Raw genomic sequence first — 19,702 nt, forward strand, 5'->3', positions numbered from 1 at the left:
CTCAAGTGTAGATTATATATATATATATATGATCAGAACATATTTGACTGACTAAGGGATAGTTTAATTCTAAGAAGTATCCAGTGATGCTCTCTAATCCTTGGGATGTACATCAAAGGACCTATTTTAAAAGATTGTAAAATCTTACCCAGGTTATATATCCCTGCTGATTTGGTATCATCTATTCTCACCTTGATTCAAACAATTCACCCTTACTCTTTTTCAATCCAAAAGAGGATCTGTGTATTCTACATTCTAAATGACCTGGAAATTTATCTATAGATCTAGATAAAGTAAATCTAGATCTAGATATTTTTTATAAACAGCTTCTCCTAACTAAGTGTTTAACATTTTTTTAATATCCTGACTTCTTTTCTTTTCAATGGAAGAGTCTCTTTCGACTCCTTTTCATAATTTCTGTAATGTTTGCATATATGCTTACCAGTTCTGGATGACTATGAAAGGAACAACAAGCTTCTTTTTTTTTCTGTAACTATCCCAGCTACTTTGTCTTAGATCCCACAATTAAATTACCTTTCATAACTTTAAATTAGCTTGAACACCAAATGCTTTAAGCCACTTACTGTAAATGTCAGCAATAGAACACTGGTTCTTGGAGAAGTACTCAGCACTCATACAAACATAGTTGCCTTAAAAATATCACATCACAATGTCTAGATTCCAGACTCTAGAAATATGAAAATATTCAAAAACCCAACACTTTTCTTAAGGTCTCCCTCTTGTAGAGGCAAATGTGCTTATATGTTACAAATGAAAATATCATGGTCAACCAGATATTTAATAATGATTGTTGGGGCCTGGAACAGAAGGGAAAGACTCTGTTCCTTTTTAAAATATTGCTACCCTGTTGGGCTCTGCTCCTCAACCCTGTTCTTTTAAGACTATAGTAGACACCAATAGGAGATACCGGACTCATAATTACTCCCTCTTCTCTGACCGTGGTTCCTGTACATGTAAGTATGAGGAGGCTTTGTCCATACTTTTGGCCCTGTCCCTTGGCCATGTTTGATCCAGGCAAGGGGAGCTGACCCAAACTTGGCTAACCAGAATCCTTTCCTAGGCGTTTTCAGACTATACTATGCAAAGGGTCTCAACATCCTTGATGGTGGAGGATGCTATTCATGGCCACATTTTCTGCTATATGGTGCTGTCTAAACATGACATAGTACAATATTTTCCTGGAGAAAGCAATCATATTTTTAAAATACTGCTAGCCTTAATCAGAAATGCCTTTTTCTTTTGCATCTGTATCTAAACTCACAAATAAGATGTACACAAAGGGAAAATTCTGCATAGACATGTTGTTATAGTGTGAATATACAGTCTGTGTTATGGTGGTGATATCTAGGAAATTAGGTTCCTTATAAGATTGCCTGCTGGATTTTCCTGAAAGCTGAGCTCATAGAAGGCATATTGAATTATTCTTCTTGGAATGTTGGTCATATTATTTTTGCAGTACTCCCAGTTAGATGATTTTCTCATTTCTGATATCTGCTTCAACCATACACTTCACCTATTTTCTTATAAAAGCAAAATGAAGAGTGGTAGGAAGAATAATAATTATTGCCTACTTTAAAATACAGTGCTCAGGATCATATTAGATAGTCAATAAGATATTCAGTAAATGTTTGGTGAATGAAATAATTCAAGCCAAGTGTTATATGATATATGTTATAAAATACATAAGATGTATCTGTTAAATTATGTCTGATTAATATTAATATATCTATCATTCTATTAAGATTATATATTAATAGAATTTATATATCTAAATGAGAGCTACCAAATTTAAATTAGTCACCTTGACTAGGGGAGGCTGCCATTGCTCAAAACAAATTGAACCCTTCTGAAATAATTTTATGCTATAGCATGCTTTGGAACAGCCTTGAGATATTAGCAAATCTCTTGCTTTTAAAGCACTCTTTCTTTGGCTAATGGTTTAGCATCCACTGGAAAAAAATCACTTGCATTAAAGAACTGGAAAAGAGCTTGGAAATCATCTAATTAGCTATCAAGCCAGGAGAAAATATGTTTTTTTGTTCAAAATAAATAAAGTATGACTAATTTTTTATGTAGGTTAATTTTACACTACAACTCCTTTAGTGTAATGACCCTCACCTTCTATGGGCAAGGCCTAATCCTCCCAAGAAACCAGCAACATAGGTATTATTTCTACTTTATTAATAATGATACTAAGATTCAGACAGTATAATATCTTTCTCAAGGCTGAACATTCAGTAGAATACACCATTTAGACAAGTTTATCTTACTAAACCTCTGCCAACATTGGTAGAGATCCTACATGCAAGTTTTTACAATGAGAACCTTCCTCCTTGGTTACAGTTCATTGGATCAGGAAGGGAAGGAGGTAAGTTGCTTGATTAGCGGGATAATCAAGTCTTTTTCCCAGGGAAATTAGAATTGGGGTTGAGAGAGTCATTGTTTCTTTCCCTCAGTAGGCCATGTTAGCTTCCAAGCTGTGGTGTGGCCCTTTTTTCCCTGCCATTTTAATTCGAGGATCAGAGGTGGTTCGCATTTGATGGAAAACCTGGACTAGTCTATCATCAGTTGAACTTGCCTTTAGGCACCCAACAAAAGTGAAGACAATGATAATCTGCAGAAAGGAGCATAAAACACATGCACAGAGAAGAGCCTACATGAAATGCAGAGAGATTTTAGATGGCTTTCTGGACCTGGGTTCTATTTCTTTCCTAAGATCCAGCTACATTTCTGTACCTAGTTTCTGGAAAACAGCCCTTGAGGTGTTATAGTACATTCCCCGTTTTGATGAAGCCCATATAACTTTGTCATAGTCATCAATGGATTTTGTCCGGTCATTTCCCTCTTCCTACTTTTGGAAACAGCCTGCCTACTCCTTGGTGTCCTTTTCCTCTGCACTTTATATATTGGTAATGATCTGCCCGTTGTGGTACCCAGCCCACATAGGGAAAGCAGATCCAGGCCAAATCACATACTGTAATCATCTCTACCCAGTGATTTGTTATAGATGGCCATATGACTTAAGCCGGGCTATTTAGAGTCCTTCCCTGCAATTTTTAAAATATGAACACTGGAGTAGAGAAAATTTACCTCCTTCTCTGGTGTGTTTTCAAGTTGGAATGGTTTAAATCTCAAGTATTTATTTATTTATTAGTTCATTAGTTAGTTATGTTATTCCAAGCTGTCTCTCAGAGATTTAACAATTAGAAAAATAAAATAATAATTTTCTCACAAAATGGTGAAAAGATTAAATGTATATATGTCAACAGCTTGGTATAGTCTTACCATAAGTTATTCAATTTATATTTTAATAAGATATATTAGTTATGTGAAATGTCATGAAATAAAACTCCAAATCTATACTGTACATCTTTCACTAAAGTATGCATACTGTGTTTCTGATTCTCTAATGGTTAAGAAAACCCTGGATTAGGAATCTAAACTGAAGGGGGGCGGAGGGGCTAGTATACAGGCATCTTTGTTCCTTTCAAATTTTCAGGGATCCAGGCTAATGGACACTCCTCCATCTTTAACGCATGGCTTTTGCCATTGCACTGGGCAGACCGTGGGGATGATTTCTTAGCATTTTATTTATGGGCCTGCATGATCCTTATCACAGCTCAGATTCCATTCACGAGAACTCAGTCATATGGCTACACTAACTGTAAAGTAGGTTGGCAAATGTGGTCTAGCTTTGGATCCAGGAAGAAATTGTTGTGAGTCTGATAAACAACTATGCAGTTCTTGCCACACACTCTCTTGGTGGTATTGAAATATAGCAAAGTGTAAAAGAATATTCAGAATTGTGTAGTACCATCACTGCCACATAACTGAAGTAATATTTAGGCCATATGACACAGTACAAAGAACACAGGACATGGATTCAGAAGACCATATTTTCAGCCTTGTCCTTACCATTAACTCCCTGAGTATTGGGCAAGTCAGTTGATATTTCTAGGCTTTATTTTCCCTATTGGAAAAATTAGTATTTTAAAATATCCGTCCTACCTACATTACAAGGTTAATGTGGCCACCAAATTACATACATTATAAATTTAGAGGGCTATGCAAATGGAAGATCCTTGCTAGGATACACACACACACACCACAGACGACACCATTTATATACACAGAATTCCATGCGCTGTGCTCTGATTCCCATGTTTTCCCATGCTGTTTGAAGCTCTCTTCTATCATTGTAGTATCCCCTTCTGGAGATGTTTTGACGCACCTTGCATATTCCTTCTCCCAGGACCAAGTATTCATTTCCACAGCCTGAAGAATGTAAGCTGCTCACAGATGAGTTCCTCAAATATTTCCCTCCCTTTGCTGAAGGGAGATGTCTTACTCAAGATTATGTTCCCTCCCCAGGAACCTAATTCAATACCTGCCTTTCACAGGGATACTTATGGTAGGCCCATTTCCTACTTCAAGTTGACTCTGAAGGACCATCTCACATTCAGTGAACCCCCACTGAATTGCCCAAGTGCCCTATGAGCTCCAGTGTTCCCTCTGTCCAGCTCTGAGTCCCTCATTCCCCCCACCACAACCCCATTCTCACCCCGTATTGTTTCTGAGAGCACTTCTGGATGAACCTTCTGTTTACAATTCTCCATCTTAGAATCTGCTTCCCAGGACACTTGACCTAAGATAGCTTCCTAGTTCCTACTCTTGCCCTTTCTATAGTTTATTTTTGACACTCAGCCAGAGACATGCTGTTAGAACAAAGTGACTGTGTTAGTTTCCTAGAGCTACTGTAACAAAGTACTGCAAACTGGGTAACTTAAAGATACAGAAGTCTATTGTCTCACAGTTCTACTAGAAGCTGGAAATCAAGATGTCAGTAGAGCTGTGATCCCTTTGAAACTCTGGATAGAATCTTTCCTTGCCTCTTCCTAGCTTCTGATGGTGGCCGTCAATCCTTGGCCTTCCACAGTTGGCAGCTACATCACTCCAAATTCAGCCTCTGTCATCACATGGCATTCTCCCTGGGTGTCTCTGTCTTCACATGGTGTTTTCCTTTTCTTATGAGGACAATGGTCATATTGGATTAGGACTCACCCTATTAACCTCATCTTAACTTGATTGTATCTACAAAGACCCTATTTCCAAATAAGATCAAAGACACAAGTACCTGGGGTTAGGACATCAATATAACATTTTAGGTACTCAATTTAACTCCTAACAGTGGCCTTGCCTTAAATCCTCCGGTTGTTCCCTTATCACTCAGAGAAGTCTGAAGTGGCCGGCAAAGCACTATACAGTCTGCCTCCCGACACTTCCACAGCCTGATCTTCAGCTCCTCTCCCCAGAGATCACTTTGCTGCAGCCATAATAGCCTCTCTGTTGCTTGTCCACATTCCAGGCACACCCCTATCTCAGGGCTTTGCATCTGCTTATCTTTGCACCTAGAACGCTCTTCACCTAAAGGTCTGCACTGCCTTTTGCCTAACTTCCTTCTGGTCTGTGCACAACTGTTGCTTCTCAGTGATGCTTTCTCTAACCTCTATTTAAAATTTCAAACAGTCTTATCCCACACTCTACCACACTTCCTTTTTTTTTTCTCCACAGAACTTCTCACTCTCCAATATACCACATAATTTACTTGTTCACTTGTGTTTATCACAGGTCTACAATATAACTTCTGTGATCTCAAGGCACTTTTGCTTTAATAGTCCCCTTCCTCCATAAAAAATATTTTAAATTATATTTTATGGATGCATTGGTATAAAGAAAAATATAATCCAGGATGGATGCATTATTATAACATTCATATTTTTCTTCTGGTTTTAAAATAAATTAAAATTAAAACATTTTTGTGGGCCCTTAGAAGTACCATGGGCCTTAGGCTCTGTACGTAATGGATAAGTTGGCCCTGGTTTTTAAATATCTCCCCAGCAGAATGTAAGCTCTTGGAGGATGAGAACTTTTTCCATTTTGCTCATTGATATTTCCCCAGCAAGTAAAACAGGGCCTGGCATATAGCAATGTTCAATAAATATTTGCTGAACATATGAATGGTAAAAAATATCATTTTGGTTTTCCATTAGAATTAGTTTTCCATTCCTTTAGTGAAATTAGTTTTGTGTGGCCTAACCTAGAATGTACTGTTACTTCCACTTCAACACTTAAATCTTCAAGAATAATTCTGCAATAGACCAACCAGCCTTTGAACTAACTGCAGGACTCTAGCCTTACACAGCTCATGCGAACCATGGGAAGCGATAGTAAGTGAGTTGGAGGAATTACTTTTCTGTAGCCCACCTTGGTTCACTGGCAAGTTATATACTCTGTTGGAAAGTAATTACAAATATTATGAGAGACATTTTTTGAAATTAAAAAAAATCACTTGAACAATTATAAGAAAAATTTTGCTGGTATCTTGAGATAAACCCTAATCTTGAAATAACTTCTACATAACAAAATAAATCGTAAAAAAACCTTAAGATAATTTTATAGAACTAAACTAGTGTGGTTGCCGTATTACAGAGATTTATTTTAATGAAAAAGAAAAAAAAAACCTCTATGAAACTGGTGGCTCTCAGGTGGTAGAGCAAGGATAAAAAAATGACTAAATTTGATTTGTATTTATTAGAAAAGCAGAGATCAGACCTCCAATTTGATTGGGGAAAACTGAAGTTAAACTTGCAGGGGTATAAATATTGCTTATTTTGTACTGAAGAATCCTGGTACTTATGAATTTCTTAGGATAAAAATCACTGAAATGCTTTTGAGAAGAAATATTATCTCATGGGAGGCAAAAATCATTACAGTGCCACATACATTTATTAATACTCAGAATATTTAAAGGTACAGCTGATCAGGAACCTTCATGATTATTTCCTTACCCTTTCTGGAACTACTATAAAATTTCCCATTTGTCCTACCTTCCACAGCCTCATGTGTCTTCCTCGGAACTTGGCTAATATTCAATATTCAGTTAAATATGTCTGTCCTTCATTAGACTGTTGGGGAAGCAGTTACAATTTATTTTAGTACATATATTACCCAGCAAGATGCCTTTCATATTGAATAGATATTCATTGAGTGAACTGTTGAATGTGAAATACTTCTAAAACTATAGACAGAGTTATTTTCTTAAGGTTGTTTTCATTGTATAAATATTTAGGAAATTCTTTCCTTTGAGGGTTTCTTTCTTTTTTTTTTTTTTTTTTTTTGCCTCTGAGTCCTTGTGGGATTTTTTTTTTATTCAAACAGAAAGTCACAAAAATTATAATCATCCTCATCAGTTCAGTCAGTCCCATGTAATTAAGTTTTTTTTCATCTTGATCTTTTGTTAGCACTTTTATGAATTCATCAGTTTTCCATTAGAGTTCTGAAAATGCTTATTCATTCAGTTCAGCAGTATAGTCAGTACCTGATACAAATGTATTTCATTTACCTATTTAAGGTAGGGAGTCCAAAGCCCATCAGAGCAGAGCAGTATTATTTATCTAATACTTGCCTAGAAACTTGCTGGGAACATTATATACATGATCTCATTTAACAATAAAAACAACTCAGAGATATAGGAGTTATTTACATCATATTGTAAATTTAAAAGGCCAAGGGCTAGCTAACTTTCTCAAGGTCAGCCAATAAGTCAAAGGGCTGAATTCAAACCCAAACCTATCTATTTCCAAAACCTATGTTCCTGGACTTCCCTGGTGGTGCAGTGGATAAGAATCTGCCTGCCAGTGCAGGGGACACGGGTTCTATTCCTGGTCCGGGAAGATTCCACATGCTGTGGAGCAACTAAGCCCGTGCGCCACAACTACTGAGCCTGCGCTCTAGAGCCCGCGAGCCACAACTACTGAGCCCGTGCGTCTAGAGCATGTGCTCCACAACAAGAGAAGTGACCACAAGGAGAAGCCTGCACACCACAACAAAGAGTAGCCCCTGCTCTCCACAAATAGAGAGAGCCCGCGCACAGCAACGAAGACCCAACGCAGCCAAAAATAAATTAATTAATTAAAAAAACAAAAAACCCTATGTTCCTCCACCTACATCTTCACATTAGCAAAAGATCAACTCTACAAAATAATGTCATTTCAGAACAGAGCAATCCTTTTAAGCAAGATGTTGAAAGATAACATAATGAATTTTTATAAAATAGCTGAAATTTTAACTTAGTAGCCTCTACATTAAAAATAATAATTCTGAAACATTGATTTTTGCCAGAGAGACCTATATGAAAATGAGGAATATATTCCTAGGGAAAATGTAGACATTTACTGTGACAGATATTGGTCCATAGGATTTTATATCATTTTAAAATCTGTATTTTGTCATGTCCAGTTCAATTGTGAAAATGATTCTACCACTTTTATCTTCTTTGTGCTTCTTTACCTTATGTAATTATTATTATTATTATTTTTAAACATACAAGCTCCATCCTTTATTTTATTTTATTTATTTTTTGCTGCGTTGGGTCTTCCTTGCTGTGCACGGGGGCTACTCTTCGTTGCAGTGCGCAGGCCTCCCATTGCAGTGGCTTCCCTCATTGCGGAGCACGGGCTCTAGGCATGCGGGCTTCAGCAGCTGTGGCCCGCAGGCTCAGTAGCCATGGCTCACGGGCTCTAGAGTGCCGCCTCGGTAGTTGTAGTGCACGGGCTTAATTGCTCCACGGCACGTGGGATCTTCCCGGACCAGGGCTCGAACCCGTGTCCCCTGCATTGGCAGGCGAACTCCTAACCACTGCGCCACCAAGGAAGCCCACCTTATGTAATTATTTATTCCTGCCTGTTTCCTTTAGTCTTATATGTCCCATCTTCACTTGCATTGCTGATTTTTTTCTGTCTTATTTCTATGAATTCATTATTTATCCAAAGTTTCTTTATATCTTTTTTTTTTTCCTCCTGAAAGACCTTATTATAATACTATCTGTGTGGTTTTAAAAAGTTTCTATGTAGATTCATGCAATGTTTCTTCTCAGATTTCAGAGCTAGGGAAATACCTCTTTTCTGATCATTTGGTTTTCTACTTATTAGCTATTGAGAGCTATGTATCCTATTATGTTCCCATTTTGCTTTGAATGCCTGAAAGATAAGCATCTGGTTTTGTGCACAATAGCAATAGTTTCCCTAGACTTTGTCATCTGGGATGATTATTGTTCCCATCATTACTTGTCTGTTGTCATTATTTACATGATGTTATGGTTTTGTTATTTGTGACCTTAATTTGTATAATACCTCCCTTTCCTATTGAAGATAAGGAAGAAAAAGAGAAAAATATGAGAAAGACACTGAAAGAGAAAAAAGGAGACGTGAGAAATTTTAACAATTTTACTTCAAGTCTGGCTCTGCCTAGTTTTCTTCAGTTTAAGTTAATGATTTCTGTCTTGATTCACTGAACAAGCTCTTGCTCTGTATCCAACTTGGAGTAGCTGGGACAGCTGCTTTACTTTTTTGTGCTTGACTACATGTCTTCATATTTCATTTCCTCTGGGAATGAAGCATTTCTTTATTTTGATAAACTTTTTTTACAGTCTCTCTTCTTCGCAGATTGGAGCCCTTCTAAAGGCCAGATCTACATAGGTGGTCTTGTTACCCTTGGCCAGATAGACCCAATTCTGAATGTGAACCTCTCTGTTCATCTGTCTGTTGCTATGTATATATATATGTATGCATACCTGCATGTACACAGGTGTATATACACACACATACATTCATATTAATAGTATTAAAGTCCAGTAGGAGGTGCTAATGTGTATTTACATCAATGCTAATCACTTTTCTGGGCTGTTCCTGTTACCTGTCCCATGTTTTAGTTGGTTGACTTTTCCTCTATTTGCCTTTCAAGGTCCCTTTTACAACTCAGCATCTATGTCTAGTTTGAGATTAGACCCATCACTGCCAGCCTTAACCCACGGCAAATATTCCTTCTGTTGGTGGGAAAATCTAGTTTTATTTTAAATTATTTTATCTCTATAAAAATTTAGAAAGAAACATCACTTTATAGCCCTTTAGTTTGGTTTGGAGTTTGATTCTAGGTTGATAGTAGATTAGATCAACCTACATGCATGTACATACATAAATATATATATATATTCTGCCTCGTCCAATAAAAAGAATATTCATTTCTATATATTAGTTGTGCCACTACATATTTTTCACCTCTAATTCTATTCGTCAGAACTTTACTGGGCCTCTACTGTGTACAGGGCACTAGGCTAGCTCCATAGTAATACATATGAATAAGACATAAAGTTTATTCTTTATGGAGTCACAATCTATGTCGGAGACAAAAATAGCTGTAATATAAGCAGGTGGAGATATGGATCTTGACAGTGATTCAAATTCTGTGGCTTAAAATGTTTCCTAGTGACACACTCCTGGGTTATACCTAGGGATTTGTGTGAGTTGCAGAGCTCTAGCTGTCACCGTGACCTTTTTCTTCCTACTTGGTGGTGGTGGTGGATTGTTTTAGGAGTAATCTTGAATTCAAACCAATGTATGCTTGATATGTGAAACTGAATAAGTTAGTCTCTCTGTAACTCATTTCCTTACTAATAGTATGTAGTCATATGTATTTATTAAATGAATTAATACATATAATGTATGTGCCTGACATAAAGCCATTCTAGGGGATACAGTGATGTACAAGACAGACAAGTTTCTGTTTCATAAAGATTACATTCGAAAGGACAACCATACTGGTCAAACTATAGTAACATATAGTTATATACACAATACATAGTATATTATAGTAATATTTTATGTCATTATGATAGCATATTGGAGAGATTATTTAATTCAATATATTCTATATATTTTCTTTATGTATACAGGTAATAAAAAGTGAAATTTTCTTGCATCACCCAGAAATCAAAGTGGCAAAGATATTGTTATCACCAAGTGTTACATATATGTTTTTAATGTTTTACCTCAAGGTAAAGAATGCAATATAGTAAGTGTATTTGGCAACTTTCACTCAATGCAGAGATGTCACAGTTAATATAAAATGTTGCTTGATTTGACATTCCACTGATTCTTGAGTGTGGCAGTTGATAAGAATACCAAAGTTCTTAATATGCTGTGTCTTAGGTTTTAAATCACCTTCTGGCTCCTCTATTATCTCTGAACTTAATAAGGACATTATGCTCTGTGTTTTCCAGATCTCATAAAGTGTAAGGAGATGTAACTTAATGTGTTGGAGGAAGGAGTTAATAGATACCTCAGAATAGCTCCTTTCATCCTGATTACACCGCATGGGACGTTAACAGAGATCATACTCTTCTCCAGCAGCAGGACCCCAGGGTAACTTCTGAGAAATGCTGACCTCTGGACTGGCTTTATGCAGAGATAAAAGAAATGTGTGTGTGTTTTAAAAGCAGTGATTAAAGATTTGTCAGGATTTCTACAATATTTTCATCATTTGCTCAAACCTATGTGTATGACAAAGTGAATCACTAGAAGGCTTTTTTAAAAAATGTAAACAATGAAGATACTCTTAATGATGTGTTAAGAAGTTTCAAAGCAGTAACTTAAATTTTTTTCCTAAACTTTTTTTAAATTGAGGTATAGTTGATGTACAGTATTATGTTATTTTTCAGGTGTACAACCTACTGATTCAACATTTAAATACATTATGAAATGTTTACCACAATAAGTCTATTAACCATCTGTCACCATTCAAAGTTATTAGAGTATTTTTGACCATATTCCTTATGCTGTATATTACTTCCCTGTGAATTATTTATTTTATAACTGGAAGTTTGTACCTCTTAATCCCATTTACCTATGTCATCCAACCTCTCATCCTCCTGCCCTCTGGCAATAGCCAGTTTGTTCTCCGTATTTATGAATCTGTTTCTGTGTTGTTTTGTTGTTTGTTTTCTATTTTTAGATTTCACATATAAGTGGAGTTATGCAGTATTTGTCTTTCTCTGTCTGCCTTATTTCACTAAGCATAATACCCTCCAGTTCCATTCATGTTGTCACAAATGGCAAACTTTCATTCTTTTTTATGGCTGAGTAATACCCCATTTTATATATATGTATATATATATACATATATATAATAAATATTAATATATAATAAACAGTATATAGTAAATCTTATATATATAATAAATCACATCTTCTTTATCCATTCATATATCAATGGACACTTAGGTTGTTTACATAGCTTGTAAATCATGCTGCAGAGCATAGGGTGCATAAACCTTTTCTAATTAGTGTTTTTGTTTTCTTTGGGAAAATATTCAGAAAAGGATTTGTTGGATCATATGATAGTTCTATTTTTAATTTTTTGAGGACCCTCTGTACTGTCTTCCAGAGTGGCTGCTCTTTTTACATTCCTTTTTCTCCTCATCTTCACCAATGCTTGTTATTACAGACTAGTTTTTAAAATCATTTTGCTCAGTGAGAAAACAATGTGAATGTAGATATACTGGGCCTCAGCTCACTTACCTGTATACAAGGGTAATAACAGAAAGTACTTGTGAAGATTAAAGAAGTTAATATATATGAAGTGAAGTGCTTAGAAAAATATTTAACACATAGAAAGCGCTAGAAAGCTTTCTATATATAGAGAGAGAGACAGAGAGAGAAAAAAATACATATATACACACATATGCTATTATCCTTAATTGTTTAAATGCAAAGTACCTAAGTAATTATAAAATAGCTGCTTGAAGGATATACATATACATCAAAATGTTAATGATAGATCTCTGGGTTATGTGATTACAAGTAATTTTCTTTTCCTTTATTACTATCTGTGTTTTGTAAATTTTCTGTGATCAATATGTATTTTACTGGATGTGGCCAAGATGATGGAGTAGGAAGAACCTGAACTTACTTCCTCTTACAGTCACACCAAAATTACAACTCTTTAGAAAACAACTATGAGGATGACCTGAAGACTAGCAGAAAGGATTTTCCACATCTAAAGATATAAAGAAGGAATCACAGCAAGGTGGATAGGAGGGAGGGGTGGAGATGCGGTAGAGACAAGACCTACACCCTCAGGTAAGTGACCCACAGAAGGAAGGATAATTACAATTGCAGAGGCTCTCCCCAAGGAGTGGGAGTCTGAGCCCCCTGCACAGGAAGAGAAGCCCCCAGAACATCTGGCTCTGAAAGCCAGAGAAATTAGCATACAGGAGAGCCAGAGGGCTGTAGGAAACAGAGACTCTATTCTTAAAGGGCAGGTATAAAATCTCATATGCTCCAAGTCTCAGCAATTAGGCAGTAATTTGAAAGGAGCCTGGGTGAGATCTACTTGCTGATCTTGGAGAGTCTCTTAGAAAGGGAAGAAGCAATTGGGGCTCCCCCTGGGACATAGATGTTGGTGGCAGCTATTTTGGGCAGCTTATTCTAGCAAGAGGACACCAGTGCTTGAAAGCACCATTTTGGAGTCCTCCCTCTAGCCTATTAGTGCTGAGGACCTACCTGCCCACCAGTGGGCTGGCAGCCACCACATGACATAGGACCTGGCAACCAACTGGGCTGGGGGTCATTTCTGCCTACCATCGTGCCCATAGTGGTCAACCTGCCACAGCAGAAGAGCCCACCTAGCCAAGCTAAGGGGCACTCCTAGAGCATCTAGCTCTGGTGACCAGAGGGGAATGTGCTGCTGGGTCCCATAGAATGTCTCCTACACAAGGCCACTTTTCCAAGATTGGGGAACATAACCAACCTACCTGATACATACAAAGAAATTCAGATAATTAGGCAAAGTGAGGAGATAGAGGAATATGTTCCAAATGAAGGATGCTCAGCAAATTTGGGAGAAGAATGGGTGAACACAGTGAAAAGTTTAATGAAGAGAAAAATATAAAGAAGGGTCAAACAGAGCTGAAGAATTCAATAACTGAAATAAAAACATGCCAGACAAAGTCAAGAGTAGATTAAATGATGCAGGGAACAGATCAGTGAACTGGAAGACAGAGTAGTGGAAATCACTCAAGCTGAACAAAAAAAAAATTTTTTTCAAACGAGCATAGTTTAAGAGACTTCTGAGACAACATCAATCACACTAACAATTGAATTACAGAGGTCCCAGAAGTTGAAGAGAGAAAGAAAGGGGCAGAGAACTTATCTGAAGAAACAGAAGGTGAAGAAGTGCATAACCTGGAAAAGGAAACAGACACTCAGGTTCAGGGAGCATAGAGAGTTCCAAATAAGATGAACCCAAAGAGGTCCACACTGAGACACATTATAATTAAAATGGCAAAAATTAAATATAAATAGAGAATCTTAAAAGCAGCAAGAGAAAAGACACTAATTATGTACAAGGGAACTCTCATAAGATAAATAGCTGATTTTTCAGGAGAAACTTTGCAGGCCAGATAGGAGTGGCATGATATAGTCAAAGTGATGAAAGGAATAAAATACCCACAACCATGAATACTCTATCTGGTAAGGCTATCATTCAGATTGAAGGAGTGATAAAGTGTTTTACAGACAAGCAAAAGCTAAAAGAGTTCAGCACCACCAAACTGGCTTAACAAGAAACATTAAAGGGACTTTTCTAAGTGAAAAAGGAAAGGCCAGAACTGGATACATGAAAATTATGAAAGGAAAAATCTCATTGGTAAAAGCAAACATACACTAAACCTAGTAAGAAGGTTAAAAGACAAAGGGAGTAAAATCACCTATATCCACAATAGGTAGTTAAGGGATACACTAGCCAAAAAATGTAAAACATTATGTCAAAAAAATTAAACATGGGAGGAGGGCACGAAAAATGCAGGGTTGTTAGAATGCATTTGAATTTAATAAAGGAACAAAAAAAGAACTACAAAGAAAACCCCACAGAAAACAATTAACAAAATGGCAATAAGAACATACCTATCAGTAATTACTTTAAATGTAAATAGACCAAATTCTTCAAGTAAAAGACATACAGTGGCTGGATAGATTTTTTTTAAAAGACCCATATATAGGCTGCCTATAAGAGATTCACTTCAGATACAAAGACTCACAGAATGAAAGTGAGGGAATAGAAAAAGGTATTCCATGCAAGTGGAAACAACAAGAAAGCTGGAGTAGCAATGCTTAGACAAAATAGACTTTAAAACAAAGACTGTAACAAGAGACAAAAAAAGACATTACATGGTGATAAAGGGATCAATCCAACAAGAAAAATATAACAACTGTAAATATATATGCACCCAACATAGGAGCACCTAAATATATAAAGCAAATATTAACAAACATAAAGGGAGACATTGAGAGTAATACAATAATAGTAGGGGACTTTATCACCCCACTTGCATCAATGGACAGATCATCCAGACAGAAAAGCAGTAAGGAAACACTGGCGTTAAATGACACATTAGATCAAAGGAACTTAGTAAATATATATAGCACATTCCATCCAAAAGCAGCAGAATACTGATTCTTTTCAAGTGCACATGAAACATTCTCCAGGGTAGATCACATACTAGGCCACAAAACAATCTCAATAAATTTAGATTGAAATCATATTAAACATCTACTTTGATCACAGCAGTATGAGACTAGAAATCAGCTACAAGACTGCTAAAAACTAAACTATATGCTACTAAAATACCACGGAAGAAATCAAAGAGGAAATCAAAAATTATCTGGAGACAAACTAAAATGAATACACAATGATCCAAAATCTGGGGGGGTGCAGCAAAAGCTGTTCTAAGAAGGAAGTTTATAGTGATACAAGCCTACCTCAGGAAACAAGAAAAATCTCAAATAAACAATTTAAACTTACACCTAAAGGAACTAGAAAAAGAAGAACAAACAAAACTCAAAATTAATACAAGGGAGCTTCCCTGGTGCAATCGTTGACAGTCCGCCGGCCGATGCAGGGCACACGGGTTCGTGCCCTGGTCCGGGAAGATCCCACATGCCGCGGAGCGACTAGGCCCATGAGCCATGGCCACTGAGCCTGCGCGTCCGGAGCCTGTGCTCTGCAAAGGGAGAGGCCACAACAGTGAGAAGCCCGCGTACCACAAAGAAAAAAAAAAAAAAAAAGCAGAGTCATAGATACAGAGAACTAAATGGTGATTAGAAGAAGGAAAAGGGGTAGGGATAAGAGAAATAGGTAAAGTGATTAAAAGGTACAAACCTTAACTAATACAGACTTTTATGTACATAATCAATGTGTTATTTTGTTATTCACTGTGGATTTTCTTCCCACTAATTACTTGAGTATTATAATGTTTTGTCCAAAATTGTTTTGAATACAGTATAGATGAGGAATAAAGGGTACTTTTTAAGCACTTGTTTTTTGCCAGGTATGGTACTAAAATACTTAAATTATCTCACTGATGCTTTACAGTGTGACCCATGGCAGATATACAATTCTTATTCTCATTTTACAGATGAGAAAACTAAGGTTGAGATAGGTTAAGTAACTTGAGTGAAGATGTAGCTGGTACTTGGAAATTATTAGATACTTAGTACTGTAAAACAGGATAAACATGAGATTGATGATGATCAAACTCATGAATATAGATGATATTTCCTAGAGACAGTATGTTGTACGGGAGAGAAAAACCAAAACAAAACAAAAACTAAATAAAGAGAAGATAAGAAAAAAGAGCTTGGTGCAGTACTTGAGAAATAATTTACTTTGAAGCATGTATAGAGTAAAAGAAGCTGTAAAATGAGAGTGATCAGAGAGTCAGAAAGGTAGGAGGAAAAACATCAATAGAAGAGTATGCTTTCGTGAAACCTAGGAAAGTGAATGTTTCAAAAACAGAGTAATCAGGAGTGCTAAACTTTGCAGGGAGGGCAAGTAAAATAAGGACCAAATGATAAGTTTCACTAGAATTATTGGTGAAAACATGCCCTTGGCAAGAGCAGTGTGTGAGATGGAGGTGGGTCAGACTTGTACAATGAGACTTAGGTGGAGGTAAGAAAATGAAAACCATGAGTAGAAACATTTTGAAGACATTTAATTGTGGAGGGAGAAGTATAAGGTAGTAGCTGGAGTGGACTATGGTGCTGAGTTTTTTTTGTTTGTTGTGAAGTAATCAGTAGAGGTGGGGAGACGATGCAGAATAGAGAACATGAAGGTCTTCTGAGAAACACAAAAGAAGGGAATCCAAGATGCAGGACAAAGATTTACATTTTAATTTGAGAGAAGCTGAAAAGGATAGACAGTGATGCAAATAAGTATGTAGGATTATTTTAGGTGAGGAAGCATGTGTTCTATTTTCTCTCAAAAGAAGGATGTAAAGTCAGCTGGCTGAGAATGAATATAGTTGAAGGTTTGAAGAGAGTGGTGATGATTTTAAACATCTTCAAAAACTAGAAAGAGAGCTGATAGTACAATACAAACATAATACAGGTCTGCAGCTTGGAGGACCCAATGGAGGTTGGAGGCCAAACACTTATACAGATTAAGAGTGCTAAAATTTTGCATACTCTTTGATCTACTATGCTTGGATTAGAAATTTATCCTAAAGAAGTAATTATAGATGTATTCAAGATAGAGCCATAAGGGTGTCCATGGTGGAATTTATAATAATGAAAAACAAACCAATTTAAATGCCCATTGATAAGGTTTATCTAAATATTAAGGTACATTCATAAATAGAATATCTTGAAGCCATTAAAAGTTTTTTCAAACATTTAACAGCCTAGAAATATGTTTGTAATATGCTTAATGAAAAATTGGAGGTTTATATAAAAAAGAAAGTAGGATGATTCCTTCTTTTTTATAAAAAAATAAAAAAATAAACTTACTAATGCATACAAAAATGACACAAAATATTAAAAAGTGTTTACCTCTGCTTGATGGGATTATATATGATTTATATTTCTATTTGTTCTTGTTTATATTTATAATTCTTTCTATTATAAGCATTTATAATTGCTATCATTAAAAATATCTTATTTTTATGGGATTTAGCAAGAGTTTATCGACAATCTATAATTCATGACAGTAAAGCATACCCTAAACCATTTTTCTGAAGAATATTATTCCACATGCTGTTAATAGGTATCTGTTGGGGAAAATGCTCACATAGGTTTGGAAAACTTAAAGCTTCACAGGTATGATTTTTAATGGTAAGAGTGCAAAGAACTTCTAATATGCTAATTTTCATAGAGAATCTTCTTTGCAAATTTTAATTGACACAGAATTCTTTTTGCATGAAATATTTATCAACATTTTTTAAAACTAATATTTTTTATATTACTTTGATAAATGATGTGTTAGCATAGCTCTCCTTAAGACCATTGATGGTCTCTACATTGGGTACCTTATTGTCCTGACACTGATAAGCAAGAGCAGGATATGAAATTTTATGGGCTGATAAAAATTGTCAGTTTTTAGAAATCTATCTTCAAGAGTGCACCACTCAGTATATAGAGTTTGGTTTTTCTCATGTCAAAGATATCATTTTTTTAGGTGACAGAACTTTCGCACTGCTTCAGAAATGCAAACGTTGTGCCTTTTAACCAATTTAAATCAATGAAACGATGTGACTGAACAGTGCTCATGACAACCATTTTTGAGTTAGGCCAACCAGTGTTATAGAAAATAACGATACATAAAATGTGCTGACATAAAACTTTAAAATCTAAGCTTTTTCTCTCTTCATAGAGTTTGTGAGATCAAAATGAAGGCTTAATTATACACTTTACCTTTTAAATATATTTAAGATGCTTAATATTGAACCTGTGGTAGTATACTTTTCTTCTTGCTACTTATTCAAGTATTCTACCTATCATAACTTCTTATATTTTAAATGAACAGATGCCAAAAATTCTACATAATTCATTAAGTAATGAGGGAACCAGTAAGACATTACAACCAGTTTGTAGGAGAATCCAAAGAGCAGACATCTTATGTAGGCCCATGGTGAATGTTCAGATAAATTTGCTTAATAGATGCAAAACTGGTCAATATCCACAGAGTAATAATCAATTTCATTCCACTGAACACAATTAATTTGTACTTCCATGGTCAAGAATCATTCACATTGATTTTCTATGACTTATACAATTATAAAATAGGTCAAGGACAATGAAAAGTACAAACTTCTTAGAGTCAGAAAACCTGGAAAGCTGTGCTCTAGACAATAGACAATTTTCATTGTAGACACCAAGTAATCTTTCTGGTACCTTTCAAAGTCTTTCAGAATTTTCCTTGACAGTTTCCCCTTACCTTGTAATCATGATAATCTCAAAGAAAGATTTTCTTGATTACAAAATAAGTCTGGTCCCACTAGTTTGGCCTGATTATTTACACAGGTGCAGTAAGAGTATTAATTTACCATATAGACCTTTTTAGACTTTTTGCAAATCATGAGCCATATAATAGCTAACAATTACAAACACTATAAGGCTAATGTCTGCTTAGAAATTTTCATAAGTAATCTCACATTTGATTTATAAAAGCTTTTATTATTTACTAGCCCAAGGTAAGGAAATGAACCCCAAGATAATCCCTCCACTACATTCACCTGCAGTAACTCTAATCTTGTGTAATTTTTCTCTCTTCTCATAGTGCCCCAAATTTTCTAAGGTTCTTGACCTTAGAAGTAACCTTCTTTACTATCTGCAAGGCTGAGCCCTGCAAACCAGGTATCAGGCAGTTTTCCTGGGAGAATTTTGTAGCCATTTTCTCCATAATAAAGCCAGCTTTGTTTCTCAAAAGCAGCTTGTCATATCTGATTAAATGAGCATTGTTCTCAAATATGACACTCTTGAGATAAGGCCATGGTGGTACAATCATTTTGTTC

Source organism: Monodon monoceros, unplaced genomic scaffold (genome assembly GCF_005190385.1).
Source record: "Monodon monoceros isolate NGI ecotype Baffin Bay Population unplaced genomic scaffold, NGI_Narwhal_1 Super_Scaffold_20, whole genome shotgun sequence".
Taxonomy (NCBI): Eukaryota; Metazoa; Chordata; class Mammalia; order Artiodactyla; family Monodontidae; genus Monodon; species Monodon monoceros.